Raw genomic sequence first — 27,130 nt, forward strand, 5'->3', positions numbered from 1 at the left:
ATTACTGTGTGTGTGTCTATGCCAAAACCCACATGAAGCCATCTGGACAGAGACAGAAAGATGGACTGAGTGGTTTAGAAAGAGGGCAAACAGTCATGCGTGTATGTGTGCTCAACCATGCTGGTATTCTTAAAGATAAATTCACAATGTTTTAATAAATTTATTACTAATAAAACTAAACGGTGTCCAGCTTGATATTTGATCTTAATATGACGATGTTTACTCGATTTTTTATGTAAATGATGTCTAAATATTTGTTAAAAGTACTAGTCAGTTCTTTGTGTATAAAACCAGTCTGAGAGAAAAAATAATTACTGTGTGCATCTGTAATGAAAAGTGTTGCTGAAAGTCTGCAGTATGATATATTTATTTTTCTAACTCTATGAGTGTTGCATCAACAGTCTAGCAATGCATCTAAGATGCTCAAATTAGCACATGTTACAAAACTAAGCACGGCTGAAGGAAAATGAGCTCTGAGTTGGCGTTCCGACTTACTGTATGAATGTGTGGCACAACTTCTGGCACAAGCCAGAAAAGAACAGCTATATGATTATAAATAGCTCACCACACATGCCCATTCAGACACATACGGTTTTTAAGTCAAGTGCGCCAAATCGAGCGCCAAACAAGTTGGCATTTCAGTGCACTACAACAAATGTGTGAAACTCAGAACGTCCAAAATAGAAGACAGCACTACCCAAACTGGCATTAGATTTCAAGAATGACTCATTTTAGCACCTTCAGGACTGTATCAATGGCCATACCCAAACATTCAAACACATGCACATCATCTGGCATGAGTAATTGGCCAGAGTCACTTTATGAAGCTTTTTAATGTTCAAAAATACCTCCCCATATGTGCGTTTGCCTTTTACTACGGGGACATGCACTCTCTCTCTCTCTTTCAGCCAATCTGATCTTCTAACCCCCATACTGTTTACACACACACACACACACACACACACAGAGAGAGAGAGAGGACACCTCCTTATGCCCAGAATAACCCTTTGCTTCCTGTTAATCTCTGCTGAACAGGTGCTGCTATTTACAGCACACAAATCCATCACTCCAACAGAGGAATGAGGGATAGTGAGATAGAGATGGTGAATGAGATGAACAAAGCAGAAGATGGAAAGTCTTATAACAAGGATGAAGAGAGAGAGAGAGAGAGAGAGAGAGAGAGAGAGAGAACTTTTAAAACACTTTAATTCCAAAATAATTTACAAAAAAACTACAACACATCAACCACATTAACAAAAACAAATTCTTATTACCAATTAAATACCAAATTCCCTGCTTCACTTATATTCACCAAAACCGCTCCAAAACCCCATCTCCATTCAAAATAAGAGACATTATTAGTGTGCCGATAATAGGTATATTCAATGACCACTCTAGACTTCACCAAAGACTTAAAAAGAGGCACCACGCTTACATCCTCTCCAGCATTTTTACACTGATGTGTTTTATAAATTGCTAATTTAGCTTGCCCTATTAAAAAATTGGCAAGAGTACACTGTTGCTGCCAAGACTTCTTATATCGGCAACCCAGTATAAATAGACTATCGGTATACGAGAAACCCAATTTTACAATGATTTCTCCCAACAATTCAAACAATGGACAGAGTCTAAGACACTCACAAAACATATGAAAAACAGTGTCAGTTGTATTACAAAAAGGACATATCGGTAAAACAGTCTCATTAAGCTTTGAAATAAAAGAGTTTGAGGCAATAATACAATGCAATAACCTCCATTGAAGGTCCCCGCATCTCTTGGAGATAGGGGGTTTATACAGTAATCTCCAAGATGGACATACCTCATCAGAAATAGAAAGCCAAGTCCTCCATTTAGTGTCCAGTCTTTGTTTCAATTTTCCAAGATGTACAGAATTCACACAAATATGATATAACATTTTTACATTTCCCAATACAATAAAATACCAAATCCCCATAACCTTTCAGTAAGTTTGTTGAACTTGTATCCTCAACTGATTCCCAATCTTTAATAACCACCTTAAATTCAGGAAATGTCTGAGGAATAAAACCATTAAGAAAAACATTATTTATAAAAGAGGTCAACATCGGAGGAAAAGAGACCTTAAGATTCCTAACTAACCCCTCCATAATTCTAACCGAAGTTAGCCCAACTTTATTAGCAAGCTCATGTTCAGTTCGCCATTGGCCTTTAGTTAAATCAATCAAGTCCATAACTTTCGTAATACCAGCATTCAAAAATTTGGTGATTACAGAGGAGGACAAATTAGATGGCATTTCAAAAAGAGGATTAAAAAAAAGAGGTTCTTCAATACCATAATGCTCATCCTCTTGTCTTACCAGTTTTAAAACAATCCCATGATTTAATCACTGATCCATAGAAACTGAAAGGCAAAAACAGTGTCTTCTCCACAAAGGATTTCTGCATTAAGAAACAACTGCTTGTCGAGACCAATTCCTCCAAGACTCTTGAGTATATGCAGACCAATAACAACCCAAGGCACTTGATCTGAACAGTACAGGAGTTTTTGCAATGTATGCAATCTCATTGCCATAATCTTAGATTCCAGATGTATTAATCCCTGCCCTCCCTCTGCCACAGGGAGATACAGGACACCTGGAGGAAGCCAATGGCAACCATCCCAAAAAAAGTTAACAAATGCTTTTTGAACACCAATAAGTAGTTCTTTGGGAGGATCCAACACAGTACATCTATGCCATAGCATTGAAGCTGCCAAGTTGTTAATAACCAAACATCTTCCTCTGTAAGACAGTTGTGGAAGAATCCATCGCCACTTCTGGATTCTAAGAATCACCCGATCAAATAGCCCTTCCCAGTTCTTTTCTATATAACTATTAGTCCCAAAGTAAAGACCCAGGACTCTAAAGCCATCTCGGGCCCATCTACATTGCTGTGGCAGCTGGGGAGGTCCTCCACCCGACCATTCTCCCAACAGCAAGGATGCACATTTTCCCCAGTTGATACATGCAGATGAAGCTTTTCGAAAAAGCTATCTAAAGAAGAGAGATCAATCTTGAAACATCCTCCGAGTCTTTTATAACTACTGTTATGTCATCTGCGTAAGCTGTAAGTTTAACTGGATCTACACTGGGGAAAATGGGAATATTAACACCACGTAGTTGCTTCCTAAGTGAAACTAGGAGAGGCTCGATAGATATTGCATACAGGAGACCTGAAAGATGGCACCCTTGCCTTATTCCCCTGGTTACAGAAAAAGGCCTAGTTAGGGAACCATTAAGTCTTAACATGCTTTAAATTCCATTATATAATATCTTAATGAGTGAAACAAAATATGGACCAAAACCAAACGCTTCCATGGTCTTAAATAAATATTGATGGTCCACCCTGTCGAACGCCTTTTCTTGGTCTAGTGAAAGAAAACCAATGTCCAAATGATGCATTTTAGCAACAGTAATGATATCTCTCAACAAAAAGAGATTGTCAAAAATCGACCTTTTAGGAACACAAAATGTTTGATCTTTATGAATGACTGATGCCATACATTTTTTAAGTCTATTAGTCAGTGCTTTTGACAATATCTTAAAATCAGCACAGATCAATGATACCGGACGCCAGTTCTTTAGACACCCAAGATCCCCCTTTTTTGGGAATTAGGGTTAAAATTGCCCTCTCGACAACTCAAAGGAAGAGTTCCTTGCTCAATACATTCAAGAAAAACACCATATAGGTCTTCTCCAATTAAGTTCCAGAAAGACTTGAAAAACTCTGCTGAAAGACCGTCCAACCCAGGTGATTTCCCAGAAGACATCTCCTGAACAGCTTGAGAAAGTTCTCCAAATGATAAAGGACTATCCAATTCATCATGTTCCTTTTCAGATAGCTTAGATAAATCATGTAAAAATTCATCAGCTGCAGCTCCATCACATTCCTCGGAACAGTATAAATCCTCGTAAAAGGAAAGAGCATATGCTTGAATTTCCTGCCGATCAGTTGTAACTCCACCACATGGCATCTTCAATTGATGAAAGATCTTCTGTTCTCTTGACTTTTTTTCAAGTCCAAAAAAAAAGAAAACTGTTGGAGCATCCATGTCATTCAGCTGAGCAAACCTGGTCCTTACAAGGGCTGATTTTCCTCGTTCCTCCAATAAGCTCTTTAAAAGGATCTTATCTCTTGCAACAGAGTCAATAAAGGATGAATTATTGTGGGTAGATTCGCTGCTTTGCCCAAGAATATCTTTTTCAAGAGACTTCATTTTTTCTTTAAGGGCTCTAGTACTATGTGTAGTGTACTGTTGGCAAAAAGTCTTAATTTGAGCTTTACCGATGTCCCACCATTGACTCAATGACTGAAAACGGCATCTCTCCTCTCTCCAAGTTTTCCAGAAAAGATTAAAAGAGTGAATAAAAGTGCAATCCTGCAATAATCTATTATTAAAGTGCCAATGTGACTTAGAGAATCTAGGAATAGAGACAGAAACTTTAATAGATACATAGTGGTGATCTGATAAAAAAGATGGCGAAATTGAGCCTATTAAAGAACCTTCCCCTATTGCCTTTTACAACATAGAAACGGTCAAGTCTAGCTCCTGACATATTATTTTGAATTAGCTTTTAAACCATGTGTACTGTCTAACCCCAGGAAAGGCCTCCCTCCATAAATCTACTAAATTATGATCATGAAGTAATTTCTTTAAGCTCTCAGCAGAAGGTGGATGAGGTTCATCATGATTTCTATCCAGATCTGGATTAACAGTACAATTAAAATCACCACCAAGAACAAGAATATTTCCCTGAGGACACTGTGATAAAGCATGAGAAAGTGTTTTAAAAAAACAGAATACGTTCTTGACCACTATTTTGGAGCATACACATTAAAAAAAGAAAAATGTGCATCACCCAAAGCAACATCAGCTCTCAAAATCCGACCAGGCACAACCTCGACCATATCTGGCTGACTACTAATAGATGGAGAAAAAAGAATGGCAACACCTGCACTAAGGTTAGTTCCATGACTTAACAAAACATTGCCTTTCCAATCACCAGTCCACTGTGTCTGATTCTGCTTATCTGAATGTGTTTCCTGCAATAAAATCACATCCGCTTTCTTTAAGCGCAAAAAATCAACTAAAGCCGCTCTCTTTTCTTAAGGTTGTCATGAGGAAAGGAAAGGAAAAAAGAACAAAAGCCCAAAAAATCACCCTGTTAATAAACATGGCTCTAATATTTCTTAGAACAGATTTTCAGTCTTTTTTTGACAGCGCTTACATGTTTCTTGAGTCGATATCGTTTTGGCTGATCAAGCTCCTCCAATGAAGCTTTTTCTCATAGCCATAGCACAAGAATCAACAAAAAGTTGAAAATCAGAGAAATACTTCTCTAATCTTGGTCTTCGCTGATTAAAAGTGCTATCAAGGAAAGTATTGATTTGTTGCACTGTATAATAAGGTGGCTTCTTTTGAAGGCTGCATTGTTTTTCTACATAACTTCCTTGTGAACTAACATCAGTGAGATCATCTACAATATCAGATTCCTCGCTGTCATAATCGATATTTACAGACTGAGTCTCACCTCTCCCGGTGAGCTGCTCCTTGCCACTCAGTGACAGGCCAACAGATGCTCGCGAGTCCCGCGACTCTCCTACATCCGCGAGTTCACCTGACTCCCGCGGGCGCTCTGGATCACTGATTCCCGCAGCGGCGATCTCAGCCCCACCGCTGACATTATCACACTCACTAGTGTTCACTAAACACTTTTCTGCGTCCCCAGCACAACTGCTAGCTGCGTGCTCTTTCGGATTTTTTCTTCGTCTTTAGACAAAGAATCCGATACAGCCAGATCAGTTTTGTTACCTAACGTTACATCCTGATTAACATTTTCCAAAGTAAGAGCCTCTTGCTCCAGAAGTATATTAGGTTCATTCACATTTTGTTCATTCACCTTATTAGATGGACAATTTTGTCTTGTGTGACCAAAAATCCCACAAGAAAAGCATTTCATTGAATCCGAGCTAATAAAAATTTTATAATCTTTACCTGACAAAGTCAATTTCACGGAAACATCCAAATTTTGAAATTCGGCATTCAAAATCATAAAAGTTTGCCGTCTGAAAGACATCACATGTTTCAAATTTGGATTTTTAACACCGAGGGGGATCATTTTAATCGGCATCAATATTTTGCCATAACGGCCAAGTAAACGCTCAAGTGAATCATTAGAAATAAAAGGCGGCACATTGGAAAGAGTTACCTTTTTAGAAGGGCTCGACAGCGGTAAAACAGGCAGAAAAACATCACCAACAGATAAGCCAACTTCTACTAAATGATGAACCATAGACTCCTCTTTCAAAAACACAACGACAGCTTTATTCATTCTAGATGCAGACAGAATGTTCCGAGCACCTATTTCACTACTAACAGCAGTCAAGCAGTCTTCGACCGTGATAGAGTCATCTGGTATACATTTACAGCCATTCCGGGCTGTTAAGGTAGCAAACCCGTCGGAATCTGCCGACATTTCCACAACCCCTAACAGCTAACTACAAACTAAACTAAACTAAATTATTAAAGAAATAGAAAAAAAGGAGGAAGAAAAAGAGAAAAAACTCACTCAAACACGCCGCCACTCACTCAAACACTCACGCGTTCCTCCCAGTCACTCCGCACATGCGCACAGAGAGAGAGAGAGAGAGAGAGAGAGAGAGAGAGAGAGATCTATCCAGTCCAGCCTCCTTGGCATTAATCTGTGTACTGCAAATGGATCAGAATCAAGCAGAAAGTGTCAAAAGAGAAAAGAAAAGCAGTCAGTTTATGCAATAATTTGATTCCTCGAAGCATGTCTGAATGTTTATGGGCCTTACAGACAGATGGATCGAGTGATAGATAGAGAGAACTATCACGATAGACAGATTGGACAGAACAAAAAAAAGGTGGAAAGAAAGCTAGAACGACAGAAGAAAGGCTAAAAAGGTAAAACATCGGAAAGAATGCTAGAACAATACATAGCACAGATAGCAAGGTAGAACAGACAGAAAGACAGGTATGGCACAGAAATCACATATAAATAGGAAAAGAAGCTATATACCACAAGAGATGAATGAAGTTTTCTTTAGAATTGTGGGTAAAACTGCAGTCGATTTCACACAAGAGATCTTACAAGGTTTTTAAGCACTAAAGGCTACTGTATTCAACAATCCAGAAATCCTTGACCTGAATGACTCAGAGAGTGTGAATATTATGCAAGCTAGAAAATCTGAATGCGGGGTCACTCATACAGACTGATGAGGGCACTTATTTGTAATAACTGAAGGAAAAACTAGATTTTACATTCCCTTGCAAATTTCACCAAATGTTATTAGGGGTTTGCCATCGTGTTGCTAAATTCCTACTGAGAGGTTTTTAGCATGTTTCTAGCTGGTCGGATGGTTGTTTCTTGTCAAAAAGCCTAATATGCAACCCCAAGTATGAGCAATAATTATATATAGGCCACATACATATGTAAAAATCTGCCAGAACATATTAATAATCATAATTAATTAGAAGAACATCTAAGACACAGCAAGTTTCCTTTAAAGTTTTCATTTTGGGTTTTAATTTGCATCTAAATCAATGCTGTCAGGATCTGATTTTGCACGGTATACCCATTAAACAAAGCACGAATGTGTGAGGTGTCCTAACAATGCATAACAAAAGCATAAATAGCACAAAAACACCCACTGCAATTAGTGCAGCATGCAGACTGAACACAGGCCTCTTGCAGGGAGAGCGAATAAAACCCAAAGAAGCAACAGATGAGTCTCTCCAGGACTGAAATTTCCTCTCCATCTATCTAATCTACTCATTAAGAAGTGTCCGAGACATTTCCCCACACAAGAATGGAAGGAAATCAGTTTGGCTGATGCGGTAATGACCGCTCTTCAGTCTCAAAGAGGAACTGCCTTTGTTCCAGCAGGAGACGCTGATAGACGGGAGAGAGCAAGGCAGATTGTTTACTCTGGCACTTCGGAAATCACCTCCTCTCTCTTTATATGAGGATGACTGACATCTCACCAAGAACAATGAGAGCAGCTCAAACATAAGTCAACTCGAATTAAAGGAAAAGCTCACCCAGAAATGAAAATGTGCTGAAAATGCACTCAACCTCAGGACATTCAAGATTTGGATGAATTAGTTTCTTCACTGAAAGCTGTAGCATCGCATCCCTTGCTCACCAATGGATCCTCTGCAGTGAATGGGTGCCGTCAGAATGAGAGTCCGAACAGCTGATAAAAACAACACAGAGTAATCCACACATCTCTAGTCCATCAATTAACATCTCGTGAAGCAAAAAGCTGCATGATGTTTTTAACTTCAAAACATTGCTTCCAGCTAAAATAAGAGTTCTTTATTCATAACATTGCTTTCACCACTGAAAAATTTGTGTTAGAGAAATATGTATATAGCAGGCAGTGTTCACAAGCAAAAGCAGTCCAAAAGAGTTCTAAACAAAACAAAAAAACGACAGGACTTTTTTGACTGGAGGAAATGTTGGATTATGAACTCATATTTAAGATAGAAGAAACGTTTTAGAGTTAAAAACGTCTTAATGGATTATTTTTTTCCTCACAAACACGCAGCTTTTCACTTCACAAGACATTAACTGATGGACTGGAGCGGTGTGGATTATTTGAGGATCACTGTGATGTTTTTATCAGCTGTTTGTGCTCTCATTCTGACGGCATTGGTGAGCAATGCTAAATTCCTCCAAATCTGTTCCTATGAAGAAAAAATCTCATCTATCATCTCATCATGGCCTGAGGGTGAGTACATTTTCATTTTTGGGTAAACTATTCCAACTACAGTCGAGGAGAACTGAGCATAATAAACTCAAAGTAGATCGTCTGACAAATATTTAAATATATAAAATCACCTTCAGCTTTCCAGAAACTGTACTCTCTTAATGAAATGTCATGCGAATACTGCCTCTGCTCCTGCAAAATCTCCCATAATTGCTCTCTTCCCGTGGCCTCGATCCAATTTGTCTCCAATCTGACATTCTGTAATGTTCTCCACTGCACAAAGAGCAGCCTCGGAGCTGTTCAATAAGACATGATGAAAATGAATACATGCTCTCTGTATGGGAAGAAATAACTGCAGGAAAAAAAATGCCAAGCTTTAGTTTCCCAGTGAGAGTTTTGGGTCAGAGGTCAAATGGCAGACATTTGGACATCGTAGTAAAAGGTCTAACACTTTATTCTGGAGCCCATATATAGTGTAGCACATTTTAATCATAATTTCAGTCTAATCATCTTTCTTTCAAGAGCTGCATATTATCAGATGAGAAATATGAGAGAAACTGCAGGAGCAGTATTGAAAAATCACTAATCACTGCTTTGCTTTCCCTTAACAAACGGCAATATATTAGCATAATTAAGAGCCAAATTTAGCTAAGCTTTTACCGAGGGATGAGATACAATCTCAGAAATAGAATCACTCTTTTGATGCATTAATACCTCAGACGCGCTCTCCTCATGGGTTTGTTTCAGTTCCACAGCTCTGACGGTGCTTTACTTAAAAGTAAATCTTAAGTCTCTTAGACACGAGCGAGCAGTTTTCCTCCACAAGTAACAGCATGCAAAAACCAACCTATTAACTGCATTTTTATCATCTAACTTTCCCCCTCAAGGCCATTTATAATGAAGTAATGGTCATAATCTAGCTTATAAAATTATATATGTTTTTGCTGCTGTGACTTTAAAAATGTTGTAAATGATCTCGGTTTTGAATAACATAAAAGCTATTGGTGTAGTTAAAGCTGGGAGTTTCTAACAATTTCATCTAATTAATGAGTTGGATGTTAACAATAGTTAATTAGTTAATATGTTAATATGAGGAGTCAGATGTTGCTACTGTTTTTTTAATGTTTCTGAAAGAATTCTCTTATGCTTAAGAAGGCTACATTTAGTTAATCAAAAACATACCCTAATTTTTAGGTATATTTTTAATATACCTTAAAATGTAATTTATATACATAAATATTTCTTAAAGTATTTTTGTGAAAACAGTGATTTTTTTCAGTATTCTTTGTTAAATAGAACAGTTAAAAATATCAATTGTGTAAAATAAAAATGTATTTTGTCACTTTTGATCAATATATTGCACTCTAGCTCAAAAGTATTAATTTTTCAAAAAAAAAAAAAAAAAAAAACCTTACTATGCTATTATTCAAGGTTAATACATCACACCCCTGACAAATTGCATTAATTCTTGACCCTTAAAAAGCTGCATAATCTGATAAAACTGACACATTCACTAAAAGAAAAATCATAAATGCTAATATTGTTAATGCTATTTTCTTTTCATCTGATTTGTGAATCTATAGAATCTTTATAAAATAGAATCTAAGAATCTTTTAAGAATCTATGTCTCACAGACAGATTCAGAATTAGACCACGGATTTAAAAATACATAAAGTTATATTATGAATAATAAAATGATACTCAGGTTTTAAAATTTAAAACGTAAAACTTTTACGTGAAAAAAGACACCTTTGTGGAGTGAGCAAAACACCCTCCTAGAGCAAGAGAAACCCCAGCGGAGAGAGAGAGAGTGTGCAAAGCTAATGCACACAACCTAGACTCAAAGAGAGAGAAAGAGGAAAAATGGATACTCTTGAGCACAATGACAATGCAATGCAGCAAAGGGTTCAAAACATGCGCGTGAAAAGAGGAATTAAGATGCTGAAATGTTTCTGTGCTGTAAGAGAAAAACGGGAATAAAAGCAGGATGATGGAATTGCAGACGTATTCCACTGAGAGGGACAACAGAAGAGAGCGTAATGTCTTCCCATGAGAAAAGTTAAAGGAGTCAAGGAATCACGAGGTGTGTGTCAAAGAGACGCTCTGCTTTCTCTCCCCACAGGCGCATGCAAAAATAGGACACTGAATCTGAGCGCGCTCTCTGCGTTTGGTCGGCAGACTGTCAGTGAATGCTGAGCTCCAGAGACAGAGAAGCAGCAGACTGACTGTACACAGCAAAATCTGCACAAAATCTGAGGGAGATCGACAGACTGCACTCTCTCTAGAGCCTTTATAGAAAGTTTCACGAGTTGAAAACTTCACTATTCACCTGCTGTAAAACTTAGTCCTCTTAAATTCAATATTTTGCACGTTAACCAAAGCACAACAGAAGAAATGGGGAAAACATAGCTTTTTATAAAAATCAGGCGAATTAGGCATACATCTGCATCCACAAACCTCGAAATCATCAGGAATTTCAAGCACCACCCATTCACCTTTGCATATCTGTTTATTAAATATTTGGTCTAATTCAATTCTACTTTCAGTAAAAATCTATATGTAAAATTAATTCATAATACAGTACATTGTGTATCTTTTCTTAACTGTGAAGTGGGGTACTTTTACCTCCATGGAACACAGTATACCATATTCTATCAAACAAATAAAAAATAAAAAAATAATTATTATTATTAAATTGTAAAAAAAAAAAAAAATCTGTAAAAAAAAAAAAAAAAAAAAAAAAAATTTAAGATGTTACCAAAAAATGTTTAAAATAAAAGCTGTTTTTCAAACTCTCTGCTCATCCAAAAAATAAATAATTATATATATATATATATAATTCTTTTTTAATATTTCACAATATTACTGTTTTTACTGCATTTTGAGCTTAAGAACCTCATTTGAAAAACATATTTTACTGACCTTAGACATTTGGATGGTGGTGTGTACATGCTAAAAAAATCGAAAGGCACAGTGATAGGATTGAAATGAACATTCATGTAGTGTTTAAGGATGCCACATAACATCCCTATATTACCCGTTCATTTTAGGCACAGTGAACACACTGGCAATATTCTTCATCACAGTTGCCTTCTGAATAATCTTCTCAGATAACTACAGTACTCATGTTGTGAGGATGGGCATAAGAGTCTCATTCATTTTGAGGAACTCTTACGTTGCAGCTGGTGGAGCTGACGAAGGGATTTGCGTGGATCGTGGGGTTCCAGCTCTGAGAACAATCCCTCCTCTGCACAGACACAATGGGAGGCACAGATTACTGATGCACAATAGAGCTAACATGCATTGTTAAATGAAAATCTGCCAGCCCAATTCCCACACTACATGTGGCCTGATCCAACCACAGTCTGCAAAACATCAAAAACTGCTGATCATGTCATTTTTTTCATCAGATGAAATTTTAAAAGAATTTTTTACCCAAAAATGAAAATGTACTCACCCTCAGGCCATCCAAGGTGTAGATGAGTTTGTTTCTTCATCTGAACAGATTTGGAGAAATATAGCATTGCATCTTTTACTCGCCAGTGGATGCTCTGCAGTGAATGGGTGCCGTCAGAATAAGAGCTTGTCCAAATAGACTACAAGTGTGTGTAAAACCTAATGGGTCACAATTACAGAGTAGTAAAAACGCAAAATTCACAGAGCTTTAATTTTATTTTTAATACTTAAAATAAACTTGTAAATGTTTGTTCAGTAGTCCCTACAACAGACAACCAAATTTAATAATTGTGGTGCTTCTAATTAAGTGAAAAATAGCAGTTGCAAATGTTTTACAAAATAAATACACTCATTTTTGCACCAGTAAAATGTGGAACACTTTGTTTTTCTACTAAATTATATGCAATACCTACTTATTTATTAATATTTAACTTACACTGGAAAGTTAGTGTGGATTTAATGAGCGTTAAGGGCATTGTGGTTTGGCATTTTCAAGTTCTGGGACAGTCTTGCACACTTACTTTCTGTTGCGAGCTTGAGCTCTCAAGCATCCAAGACAAACAGCAAAACAGCCCACAAGTGATCCACACGACTCCGGTCTATCAATTAGTAGCTTGTGAAGTGAAAAGCTTGATATGATGTTTTCATCAGCTGTTAGGAATCTTATTCTGACGGCACCCATTCACTTCAGAGCATCCACTGGTGAGCAAATGATGGAATGCTATATTGCCAAATCTGTTCAGATTAAGAAACACACTTTTCGTTTCATTTTTGGGTGCGTTACTCTTTTAATACAAAGCTCTCCTGTACATTCTCCAGGTCATTTTTAAACATTTTTTTCCCCCACAGAAATGCATTTTTTCACTATTATAGTGACGTCACTGCACAAGCAATGTGCACAGTTCTCAGCAGAAATGTTTAGTATACACTCAGATGCAGGGACTCCACCCAGTCATATAAACAGCACAGTACGAACAGTCTCTGTGGGCATAACTGGGATGCTCATGCTACTGAAACTGTACAGTAAACAGTGAGACGTGGGTTCAGATCTCGCTCAGTCATTATGCTCTTGAAAATAACACTGAACTGTCCCTAGAGAGCAGCTGTTCCTGTGTTGTGACTGCTCTCTGTCTTTGTTTGAATGATGATGTGGAGGATATGCATTGTTTGGCCACATGCTCGACCAAAGAAATGAGTCAAACGTGCAGCACGGCCTGAACATAAATGAATAGAGCTGTCTTTACTGCCACTTCTGGTATGCTGTGATTATGATTAGGGTTGGAGATGTTTCAAAGGCCGCCAGAATGCAGCATGTGAACCTATATTAAAAGAGGAAGAAGCACAGCATGCCGATGAATACAGTGATCAGTGTTTAATTAGGGTTTAAAACGGTTTAATTATCACGTCCGAATGAGATCTAACGCCAATGGGAGCAATACAGTGGCATACCGATGAGCACAAGCACACTGACCGATTTATTATTTAGGCTTTTAGAAATGGAAATACTCCAGTGCACCTGTGAGCATAATGCCCAATGAGAGACTAGCATCCGCTCCTTCCCTCCCTTCAGCATCTCTTCTTTCAGCAGAGCTATGACTGACTGGGGCACTTAGCGAATTACTCGACTTATTCAGCAAAGATCAGCAGATGTTCAGGTGAGTGACAAATTAAATCTGAGAGGAGAAGACTGATAAAAATAACAACAGGCAGACAGAACGACAGAACGACAGAACGACAGAACGACAGAACGATAGATAGATAGATAGATAGATAGATAGATAGATAGATGGATAGATAACATGCAATATATTTTCCCTTAAAAATGTCAGCTGCCTGAATTCCAGTCCATTAGTCATGAAAGCATCAGGAGGAGAGGCATGCTCCAAATCAGCGCGCTTCAGAGACCATCTGCAGCTCAAACAACAGAACTGCTGCTGCTCAGTCTGCCCACTAATCTAAAATACAACAGAACCACAAAAGCACTATATAACCTCAACATGAAACAGTCATGAGATGGAATTTCCAACAGTTCTTTAGAATTCAGATTTCAATGGCAAACTGTCCCACACTGTGAGCATTCAATGGTTCATTTCATCCCAGCGCTGCGTTTCAACACTCCTCTTATCTACAAGCTACCTCAGCTCCCAAAGTAACACAAACTCTCTCTATCTCCGTCTCAAAAGGTTCAGCATGAATGGGGCTCTTTTGAGTGAAGCAGCGTTCCTCCTACAGTGGAAACTATGACAGGCCAGAGCCAGCAGCAGGTAGGAGGCTAGAAGCCAGTTAGCTTCCCCTTTGAAAACACCCAAAACTCTTTATTCTACCAATTTTTTCTAAATAAGTCCTGCGGTGAGGAAACAGCAGAGGGGTCAGTGAACAAAACAATAAGCACTGCTATTAGAACAGTAATGGTTGTGATTCAGGGCTGTGAGAGTTTAAATTTAGCGCATTGAGAAATGAGTGCATAAGAAATAAATAACATCTCGCCTTCTTAATGCCATTACAGCAAACGCATGCAACAGGGCTGTGAGTAGGTCCTTGTTTAAGGTCAAGTCTAAATTTATTTAAACAAAAAATATACTACCTGGATTATATCACAGTACACTGTAGACGCCGGTTTGAGAGGATTGCACGAGTTAAAAAGTGTGTATGAAAATACACAGAATTTCTGACCTTTAAAAGTAGCATCTGTGTATAAAAAAAAAAAAAAAAAAAAGCCATCCATGTGAGAAGCATGAAACCGAGATAAAGAGTTTATAATATAATATAATATAATATAATATAATATAATATAATATAATATAATATAATATAATATATAATTATTCAATTATATTTATAAGGTAATTAAAACGAGCAAACTGATTTGGTTTTAACAAAAAAGTAATGCAAAACAATCTAGACCAAATAAATACAACACACTTTTAAGACACAAGTCAAGTTTATTGTTGCAGATTTTAAAGAGAACCAAGTGCTGTTTTTATAAATCAAGAGGCAGAGTGACCATAAAACGTACAAAAATTCTCCCTTGTTTCCATTAAAGTCTGCTTTGCTGTTCTCAGAGCAGAGCACTATTAGGGCACTACACCCAGTTTTATATTTAAGCTTTGTGAGTCATGCCATCCCATGGGGCCGCTCTCCCTCTGCGAACAAAACTGGTCCGTTTTTGGGAATGGCAAGCAGTTGAGTACAGAAAAAGCTGCAGAGATGTATATATATATTCATATTCCTATCTATTCCTTACTGTCAGTTGTCCCTGCAATAGGGGATGTATTACTGGAGAATTTAACATATGTATATTTTGTCAACCAAATGCATTCTACTGTAACTTCCCATAACAAATGTCATGACAGATCAGATGCAGAGAATTTAGCACGCTTCATACCAGGCTCTGGGCCTTCCATTTTCATTCTTTGTTTTCTGTCTTTACTCACACACAGATTACGTACTGTATCTCTTACTGTGGTTTGCTTCAAAGGGGATAAAGGCACAAGTCCTTCATCAACTGAATAAATGAATTGACTTTGGAATGCTCTTAGATGGAGTTTCTTGAATGCTGTAGCTCTGATTGCTCTGTGAAGGTTGAGTCAGCTGTGTTTACACAGAGCACTTGTGTTTTGTTAACACACGATAAGGGTCACAAATGACTTGAGAACTGCCCAGAGGTATTTTACATCACTGCTCAGCTGAAAAACAAGTATCAGTGTGCTCTGCTTGATGTCAAGAAACATTAGGCTGTGTTCGTAAGGGAATACTATGTGACCCTGGACCACAAAACCAGTCATAAGGTATTATTTGTAGCAATAGCCAACAATACATTGGGTCAAAATTATCAATTTTTCTTTTATGCCAAAAATCATTAGGATATTAAGATCATGTTCCATGAAGACATTTTGTACATTTCCTACCGTAAATATATAAAAAGTTAATTTTTGATTAGTAATATGCATAGCTAAGAACTTCATTTGGACTTAATTTTTTGCACCCTCAGATTCCACATTTTCAAATACTTGTATCTCAGCCAAATAGTGTCCTGTCCTAACAAACCATACATCAATGAAAAGCTTGTTTATTCAGTTAAAAAATTGACCCTTTTGACTGGTTTCAGCATGCAGTTCTTTAAGTCACAATAAGGTAAATAAATAAATAGTAGTTTGTTTATTTATTTATTTAAATTAATAAATCACATTTATTTATTTAAATGATCCTGGCATGTTTTATTTGATTTTATACATACATATATTTTACTTATTTATATTTAATGATTATTTATTTATCATTCATTTATTTGTTTACTTCAAATAAATATTTTCCCGACAGAAAAGAATAGTAATATTCATTTCAACAATTTAAATATTTAAGTAATCATGACATTTTTTTATTTTAATTATTTCATATATAATGGAACGTAAAGTCTAGCCAATAGAATTATGATCATGGCACGAGTGGCCAATCAGAAGGTTTTTTTCCCAGTAAACTCCAGTCAGCTGTTTTCTTTGGAATCCTGTCACCAAGCAACCGCGCTATTTGTAGAAACACATCATATTAGGTTTCATTCTAACTTTGCTTGTCATTCATTAAACTTTAAAATAATTCATCCAGTAGAAATGAATAATCCAGAGAAGTGTATAATCGCTGCTAAACAACATTCATTAACATCTTTATTACAGATAAGCACAACTTCTGTGCATGTGTTTCGATGTAGGACCACTCACGCACAATAAATCTAGCTCTGAGCACAGGTCACATTTAATACCCAGTAGGTAATGGAAAAAGACGACAGACAGAGAGGGTGGAGGAAACATGAATAGGCTGATAAAATCTGTTCCATCACTCCATCTGTTTTTCATTATAGACAATAAATAAATTAAAAGGCCCCCCTACACACACACACACACACACACACACACACATACTGTATACGCTCACACAGTCATGAGATTTGATCCGAGACCATTCATTATCATATGCAGGAGTTTGACACCATGATGGAGAAAGAGTTTCAATGGGCTGACTGGAGATTTTAATTATTGACCCAAAAGCCTTGCTCTCCACTTCCGCTCAGAACCCATCCATCTTCACAGAGAAGAAGAGAGAGATGGTAGAGAGGATCTGTATTCCAACCAGCTGCATGACTGAGCAGTTGACAGGAAAAATGAGACAAGGGACTTGACTACAAGAAAGAGAGACAGCAAGGATGCATTAAATTGATTAAAATACATAGTAAATATCTTTAGAAGGTTACAAAAGATTTCGATTTCAAATAAATGCTGTTCTTTTAAACTGTATTCATCACAGAATCCTAAAAATGGATCACATGGGTTCCACAAACATTAAGCAACACAAATGTTTACACAGTTATTAAAATAATAAAACTTGTTTCTAGAGCCCCAAATTAGCATAATGATTTCCAAAAGATCATATGGCACTGAATAAAGAGTAATGAAGCTAAAAAATTCAGCTTTGCCATCACAATAATAAATTGCATTTTAAAACTATAACAGAAAACAGTTTTAAATTGTAAATATATTTCAGTTTTTACTGTATTTTTTTATCAAATAAATGCAGCCATAGAGTGCATAAGATGCTTCCTTGAAAAACAGTATATATATATATATATATATATATATATATATATATATATATATATATATATAATATATATATATATATATTATATATATATATATATATATATATATATATATATATATAAAAACAAGACTGACCCCTAACTTTCAAATGTTAGTGTAGGTTAACACCCAAAACACACATGCTCAGAGGAGAATTTTCACATGTGCTGACCTCTGACCCTTTGAATGGAGGTCAAACGTCGTGACGTAAACATTGCAGGATAGAACAAGAACATAAACAATAATAAAAAAGGAGATAGCACTTTCCAATTTCTGCCTGCCATTATTTCTGAGCTGAAAAAAGTCACCCGAGGGCCGAGTCAGTGGCTCGACTGATGCAAGATAAATCACTCTGTGGAAAGTGCTGACACAAGTGTAAAGAGGACAGGAGGCAAAACATATCAAAACATCCGTCAGACAAGAACAAAATCAGTACAGTCAAGTACCAACAAAGACAATATTAGATTCACTACACCAGAGACGAAGACTATAGACCACAAATACAGCTTGAGTCATACACAGGTACTCTGACCGCTGTCTGATGTGAAAGCTTTCGACAGATAAAGAGGCAGTGTGTATAATAGGCTTTATCCGTATAATAGGATAAGATATAAAATCCTCTCATCTAAAACGTCTGTCGTGACTGGCCGAAAAAGACTGTGAGCAAATGGGTTGTTGGTAATTTGTGGGCACCTCTTTCAACCAAATTCTTCCACCAAACCAACCCAGCAGGCTTGTCCTAGTAGCTTTGTGTGGCTAACCTTCCCCTTCATTCAGTGGTATAAAAAGAACAAAACACTCATTTTGGGAAAAGAGCGATTTTGGCTGCTGAACTGACAGCAAAATTTGGAGAAATGAAAATGGTAAAAAGGGAGCAAATCAAATGCTTATGAGCCTGAAAACAGCTTTTTGCACTTCGTAGTTTCAAGGGGTTTTCCGTTTGGAAAATGATGCATTTATTTTTATTTTGAAAACTGCTCTAAGAGATGGTCAACGCTAGAGGTGAGCCACGTCAGCACAAGCATTTAGGGTTTTCTCTAAAAAACAGAAACGCTTCACGCAGAACAACAGGTGTGTTTCTGATGGAGCTGCTAGAACCCCATTCCCATCTGCTTCATTCATTAGTCAGCAAATCTCACCGAGACGTTTTCAAATGCAGTGTTGACAGCAGGTGCTGTGACATATGCAGCGGGCTGGAAAAATCTGCTGCCATCTCCGAGGGGGAGGGGGGGCTGCTTCAGAAACACATCCACTTCACAACATCCTAAACACTGCGTGCGTGCGTGTGTGTGCCTGTGTGATGAAGTGAATGCAAAGTGTGTATCATGCTGCTGATTTCAAAATGGGCCATTTAGTCATCAAGTCAGAAATATCACATCTCCCTAGAAAAGATAAACATGTTTACCTAGTTGACTTTGTGACCTAAATTGTGACCTCTTGCCACTAAAAGAAAAAAAAAAGATAAATCAAAATACCGTTTAAAAGACTTTTTAAAAAGAGGTCCATTATGCTCACCAAGGCTGCTTTAATTTGATCAAACTGTAATACTCTGAAACACTATTGCAATTTAAAATAACTAGTATTTTCTATTTTACTACATTATTAAATGTCATTTATTTCTGTGATGGCAAAAATTGAATCATTAATGCAGTCTTCAGTACATCACATGATCCTTTAGAAATCATTCTAATATACTGATAAATTGGGTAATTTATGCCAAATATGGACACTTCACATTTATTATGAAGTTTTTTTTTTTTTTTTGATAAGCAGAATATTTTCAATAAATTACACCATACAGGACATTCACGGCCAAATGGTATATTCAGAGGAAAACCAGCTGATAGCATTGATAACAAGATTAAACAATTCAATATGCAAAAATACAGACAATTTTGCATAAGTCATTAATATGTGTTTGTCCATACATGCACTGCGTCACTGTGACTGACCAAAAGAGAGAGAGAGAGAGAGAGAGAGAGAGAGAGAGAGAGAGGGATGGCAGGCTGTCGACTAGAAAGTAGCTTTTACATTCATCTTCACACTATAAACAGAGCATGTGTGTATGTGAGTGCTTGTGGAAAACTCTGATAAACTCTACTTTTTATCAGTATTACTTTCTCATCCGAGACTCCCTTCACACATTTATTCATTTCATATTCTGGCTGGCAAAATTTATTCCAAGTCAAGATCACAGAGATGTGATGTGAGAACTTCTCAGTCACAGAAAGACAGAGACAAAGTTAATCCAAGTTAGAATTAAAACTAAGAGTTGTATTTATAATTATTATATATTCTTAAAAAAAGAGACCTCGCAGATTAGGTGAAGGCACTTAATGTGTCCCATGGCTGACTGTGGCCTGCAGGACTGGCCGCTATATTCTGAAAGAAACCGGTGCCTTACTCCTCTTCTGGGAGGTTTAAAAATAGCGTGCACTCAACCAGACACCACACAGTTACCGTGCTGTTCCAAAACCAAACTCCTCAATGGCCTCTAGGGGTATGACTGTCCTTGTCTTGCATCCAAGAGAACACTTGCATCCAACGCCTCGCTTGGGTTAAACTCTCGCACGGCATTGTGGGAGAGATTTCTATTTCAAATAAATACTGTTCTTTTGAAATCAGCATATCAGAGCGATTTCTGAAGGATCATGTGACAGTTAAGATGAGTAACGGCTGCTATAAATTCAAGTTTAAATTCAGGATAAAGGCAGGTCTGAAGAAGGTTTCTGTTTTGTCTACCAAAATATTGTGTATTAATTAAGTCTACTTAGTGATCATGCAAGTTTAAATGGTGTGCATGATTTTCATTCTTTAAGATTTTCTCAATAAAAATGAATTTAAAATTTATAAAGCAATGGAACGCTATACTACTAACCTAACTATTCAGAACCTTTTCCAAAAAGATCAAACGCCAAGTAAACAATTACAGACATTCACCTTCACTGTACCTGCACATCTCTCCTTGGAGCCATTGAATAAATTAATGTTAGCACATGTAATGAAAAAAAAAAAAATGTCCAGAGCTATATGGGATGGTTTTTGTTTGACATGATGATGGGTGGCAGTAAAGAGGCCATACGTTTTCTCTCGCTGCCCGAGCAGGCTTGACATTCACGACTCACGAGTGGATGTGTTCTTCACGGATCAGAGGAATGTCTCATACACCTGCATACACAACCTGACAGTCACAACTACAGCGCTTTGATCCAACCATTCTGCTGTTGTTGTGAGCAAAGAGGTGTGGGACAAGAGCAACTACTGATATATGAAGATACAACTACTACTATGTTGTTTCCATTAAGGACAAGGCTTCATTATTCACAAAAACAATGAAGATACTATACAAAAACTATGTAAAGAGCTTAAGGTTAATCTGTAATTTAAAAGAAAATGAATAGACACAACAAGAAGATGAATAAAAGCGATGACATGCTGAAATCTCAAGGTCAAGGGTCACTGCCAAAACAAAAGCTTTTAAGACAATGCAGTGTGTGTTAAACAGACTAACAATGAATGAATGTCTGGAAAAATTACACAAACTATTGCATCATAAATCGTGCTGAAATAAAAGCCATTAATTACTCTCAGATGCGCTGCAGCGATTTAAAGAGAGCGGTGGTTTTGGGGTTTGTTTGTTTGATTCGAGCTCAGCTTTCATGCGATGAGGAACGTTTTCCAAGTCTCTGTCTCCCTCTCACATATCTGAGTTTAATTAGCAAGAGATTTACACTCCATCTATATCCATAACCTCATTCATTATGATGATTTAAACACTGGTTGTGTCTGCACACACACACACACACAACATGAACACGTTCCATCTTTTCCACTCAAAAGAACACAAAATGCTTGGCTTCCAATTTTTATCCCAAGGCTGTCCTCCCACTAAACCTCATTATAACACCAGCATTTGAGCACAAACACTGTGAAGGGCTTTCTCTAACTACTGACCATAAATGGACTGTAATTGTGCTGAAAAGGCCACTGGGACATTGCGCTCTCATTTAAGAAACAGTGTAGCGGCGGATGCCGGAAACTCGCCTGGACACCTTATCATCAAATCTTTTGTCACGCTTCCCTTTTGTACGCAAAACATTTTCAAGGCAAAGCTCTAATTAGATCGAAACCATCTCGATTAACAATCAAAAGCATCCACTTTAAAATCTCTGACATGCATTTTTTCATTGTGTACTTAAGTGTTGGCACCAGGACTTTCATTGTTCATGTCAAAGTGACAGCTGGAAACTTTAATCTTTTTACTCTTCTGTCAGCAACACTCTTTCTTAACTGCCGATTCAAGAGAGCACAACTGTAAAAACAACAGGACAGCACTGTTGACCCTGTCTTCTTAAGCTGTGGTTTTCACTCCACATAACACTCAACTAGACACACACAGTCAAGTGGGGTCAGCTGTCAACACCATCCAGATCAGACCTTTGACCCTCACCTGGCATCCACACACACACACACACACACACACACACACTGACACTTTCCAAACAATTCACCATACAAATACACTATACTAGGTTTGAGGTCAGTAAGGCTTCTTTGTGATTTTGCAAGAAGTCTCTTATGCTCACTAAATAACTAAAATGCGTAATATCATGAAATATTATTATAATTCAAAATAAATGTTTTCTATTTAACATATTTCAAAATGGTTGGATTTTTAATCCAGTCTTCAACGTCACACGATCCTTCATGTCTCATTTGGTAAATGTTAATGAATGCAACCAACATTAACATTTTTACAGCATTTGTTAATATTTTTGTTCAATTAATCACAAATTGTTAGTTTACAGTGCATTAATTAATGGTAAAAGATACACCTTTTGATCTTAAATACATGTAGTAAACTAGTAAATGCTGAGATCAACATTAACTATGATCAATAAATGCTGTAGAAGTAGCCTATTGTTCATTATAAGTGACACCTTACTGTAAAATGCTGTCAAGAAATGTTGAGCTCCAAATGCCATTTGGGTCATTGGGTCCCCGGCTAACAGTTTTGATTTTGCTAATATTTATTCTGAAGAAAGATAAACATATATAGTGATGAAAGCCAAAATATTAAATGTCATGGATGAATATTTACGAAGTAATCCACTATTTTGTTGAGGAGGGTTAAAATGGCAATTTTCACCTGAGATTCAGAGCTAAATTACAGGGGGGTAAAAGTGAATTAAGAAAGATGTAATGTTACATTTACACAGAGATTGGTAAGTCTATTAGTAAAATCTGTTGAATTTAGCAATCTTTGTTGCATTATGTGCCAATGGTGACCATTCAGAAATGGGGAAATAGCACTTTTCAAGCTATTTTTCCAAAGTTTGCAGGCCTGTAACTCAAAAAGTATTAAATATATCTTGATGCCCCTTTAGATTTTGGGTCTTGGCAAACTTCTCTTTTAGCATCTTAATTTTTAAGGCCCTATATGGTTCAGTTCCAGAGACAATGGAATTTCAATATGCCTCCAGGAGTAAATTGCTAAATTGAACATGCATCCTTGCTAAATAAAAACATACATTTCTTTCAATAATAATAAAAAAAATACTACTTACCCCAAACTTTTGAATGATGGTGAAGGTAAAGAAATATGACATAACACCATAGAGTCAGAGCTAAAAGATTATGGTCTTGATTATGACAGGAAACCTGTTTATTGTTTTAAGGATAATGACAATGATAAGCTCTATATTACAGCCTGGAGTGTGTGAATGCTGAACAAATGTCATGTAGAAACTTGATACCACAGGAGTGGAAATGTAGGATTAGTTTATTGTTAGGTACAGCCACGCACATAAACTCATACTCTAAAATATTTACTCGATATAAACACAGTCATATGACCCCAAACACACATGGGAGACCAATATAATAAATCAACCCCGAAAGGCATTTATACACTCTTAAAAATAAAGGTTCTTCACAGTGATGCCATAGAAGAATCTTTTTGTCTAAAGGGTTCCATAAAGAACCTTTAACATCTGAAGAACCTTTCTGTTTCACAAAAGGTTCTTTGTGGCAAAAGAAGGTTCTTCAGATTATAAAAAGGTAAGAAAGAGATGGTTCTTTGTGGAACCAAAAATGGTTCTTCTATGGCATTGCTTGAAGAACCTTTTGAAGCACCTTTATTTTTAAGAATGTTTGGCATTTTAAATATATGGATTTTTGTTTAAAGTGATCAAAATCATTAAGACCTTAAAAAGAAGAACCACTGCAACAATACAGACTAAAGGGCTCTCAAATGTCAAATGTGCTTCATTCTTTTATCCTGAATTGATCAGGAAAACATCACTGGATATAGCTCAGCTTCATTTCCCGCTGTGATGCCCATGAAGGATCGTGGATGTCAGCCACAAAAATACTTTCTTCAGCTTATTTTGGCCAGAATACTGGAACATAAATGAACATGCGTGATCTTGAGAATGAAACTGAGTAAAGGACACGTCCCAACAGGCTGTTTAAAACTGCAGGAGATGGCAAGAAACAAAAAGGCAACAGTGAAGATCTAAAAGGAAAAAAAAAAATATATCTTCCAGCCATCCTCTCCAACAATGATGTCCCAGAGGAGAGGAAAACAAACAAGCCAGCACAGATAAGACAAGATTCTTCTTCTATCGGGTCTCTTCCACCTATACATCCCAAACAGGGCTTACTGTGAAAGCAGAGACAAGCTTAAAAACAGAAGTCTTTTACAACAAATCTGGACTCCAACTGAAAAAAAAACAAACAAAACAAAAAACTGTATTTTGCCCACAAAATTCACTGAAAATTGGTAAATGTTTCCAGACCTTAAGCTGTTTCCCTAGACTTCTAGAAGAATCTGAATCTGCAGAATCTCATTCTAGTAGTATGGATACAATGAACCTCAAGACCAAAAATAACATCATCAGTGCAAATAAAGAGCTGAAGGTGGATAAATCTGTCTTTTTAAACGTAGCATTTGCGTTCCTATTCAAGCAACAAAAAACATTACTCTATGAAACTGATAAATATAATTTAAGCATTTACTGAAAGCACTAAAAATGCCTGAGGCAGCATGCAAATAAAGAAGTTTCACATCTTCTGACTACGTTCAAGCGCTGTTCGATCTGTTGTGAAAGAAAAGACCAAACTCTGACTCACAGTGGCAATGAGAACATCCTCGGTCAGGATAAAGCTATAATTGCGGGTGCCTTTCTGAATTTTACAGTCAAATTGAATGCATTTGCATTGGTGATTTCATTCTGTCTGAACTCTGCGGGTTCTTACTCTAGGCCTCTGGGGTCACTTCTCATTTTGAGTTCTTCTGTATTTCCTTTATTTTTCCCTTTTGCTTTAAACTTGGCTTGATTGAAAATGACATAACCATGTAAGGTGATGAATATAGATGAGGCGATCAGAAAGCATATTTATATATATCATGCCCTCATACCCTCCATCACAGACACACAGATTAAACCTGAAACATTTTTTTCCTTTAAATAAGACACAGTTCTCGCACTGATGATGAAATTCAAATTCAGTTCAATTTATTATGCATGATTATACTTTATGCACCAAACCAAGAACTGAACTCATTTCTAAGCATTGCACAATCAACACCAACTCATTATTACAGCATCTGTTTACTACATGCATGCATATCTCTTTTTAGTTACTACATACATTTTTGATGACATGCTTACTAAAGTTCAAAACTTTGAGGACAGGAAAATTTTTTATTCTGCCAAGACTGACTGTAAAACTTTTTAGATTGTTAAAAAATCTATTTCAAATTAATGCTATTTGAACTTTCTATTCTATAGTTTTTAAATCCACAAAAATATGAACTGTTTTCAACATTGATAATAATATGATTGTTTGCTTGAGTATTAAATCAGCATATTATAATGATGTCTGTAGGATCACGTGACAATGAAGACTGGAGTAATGATGCTGAAAATTCAGCTTTACCATCACTGGAATAAACAACATTTAAAAAAAGATTCTAATAGAAACCAATTTTTTTAAATAGTAATAATATTTTATGGTATTACTGTTTTACCCTATTTTTGATCAAATAAATGCAGCTTTGGTCAGCATGAGACTTTTGTATATCTTTTCTATTACAATTTCCATTACATTTACATGCAAATATTATTAAATAATAATGCCAATAATTTGGTTATTTTGAGACTACGGTCCTTCGCTTGGCCAATTAACATAAGTGAATGTCAATAGAAAATGAAATGCTTTAGTAAATTTAGAAAATAAATTTAATTTCAAATATTTAATCTGCCCGTTTCAGCCCAAGAAAAGAAATCCATAGTGGCCCACCACGGATATAACATATTGTATATAAATAAAATAACAAACCCATAGCTGGCCTTTACATCTCCCACATCAAAGCACCAGAGACCAGTAACACATCTGAGATGCTTTCAACAGTTTGACTGACAGCACCTTCTCTCTGATGTGACAGTCTCCACGTTGATACTTCATCTTCTGGGTTCATAACAGCAGGCTTCGACAGAAAATACTTTATATGACTGACTGCACCATCTTAAACAGGGTGACAAAGTATTTAAATTGCGAGTTTTGAAAAAACCCACAAAAACCCAAGAGCTCAATGCCCCTTTTTTGGATTTATTAGTGCTCTGAAATGCAGCAAAGGGCAAAAACTATGACGTACTGCTTTTTGAATCAAACACAAGAACGCAATACTGCAAATGCAGTGAAGTAGTAATAGTTCAGAATGGGTGGAAAAGAGTGAGAGAAAGGAGGGTGGAGACAGCTCGGTGGGCGCAGCTGAGGTGGTTAAATGTGTTCCACATGTTTCCAGCCAGAAGGCAGATGAATGGTTGGAAAGGGGGATGGAGAAAAAGGAGTAGCCCTACTCACTCAGCTCCCTCCCTGCCTGCCATCTCGCTCTTTTTCTCCTGCTCCACCTCCTCCCCTCCTGCTCCATTGCTGCCCTTTTCACCTCAGAGGTAACATCCACACACACACACACACACACACAGAGAGAGCTCCAGTTACCCCAGCCGGTCTGCACAGACAGCCTCTGTGCTTTAGGGAAGATTTCCAGGCAGGCTATGATTACGAAAACCAATAGAGGCGCGGCAGAAAGACTGTATTTTTAGCTCTCGTGTGGGGTCAGGAGCCTTTTGTGTATTTAATAACAGAGCAATCACCTGCTTTCATTTGGGTGAAGTGTCTACATTCTGAATGTAAAACCCTGCATCACATGATGAAAGAATGGAAAGTACTGGACAAAAACAGACCTATCTGCTGGGGCAGATGAGGCAAACCAAAGC

At 37.0% G+C, this 27,130-nt stretch overlaps 1 protein-coding gene across 3 annotated transcripts in view; it reads right to left on the reverse strand.

Annotated features, from left to right (window-relative positions):
* LOC109093664 (palmitoyltransferase ZDHHC8B) overlaps window positions 1-27,130 on the reverse strand; it is a 57,570-nt gene that overhangs the window by 20,928 nt on the left and 9,512 nt on the right. Inside the window, exon 1 of one of the 3 annotated variants that reach the window (XM_042723566.1) lies at window positions 6,588-6,657. The exons of the other annotated variants lie outside the window; for them this stretch is intronic. The gene's annotated coding sequence lies outside the window, so the exon portion shown is untranslated. Of the gene's footprint in view, window positions 1-6,587; window positions 6,658-27,130 lie in introns of those variants that run through there. 3 annotated transcript variants of the gene reach the window in all.

This window comes from Cyprinus carpio, chromosome B5, assembly GCF_018340385.1.
Source record: "Cyprinus carpio isolate SPL01 chromosome B5, ASM1834038v1, whole genome shotgun sequence".
In the NCBI taxonomy this organism is placed as follows: Eukaryota; Metazoa; Chordata; class Actinopteri; order Cypriniformes; family Cyprinidae; genus Cyprinus; species Cyprinus carpio.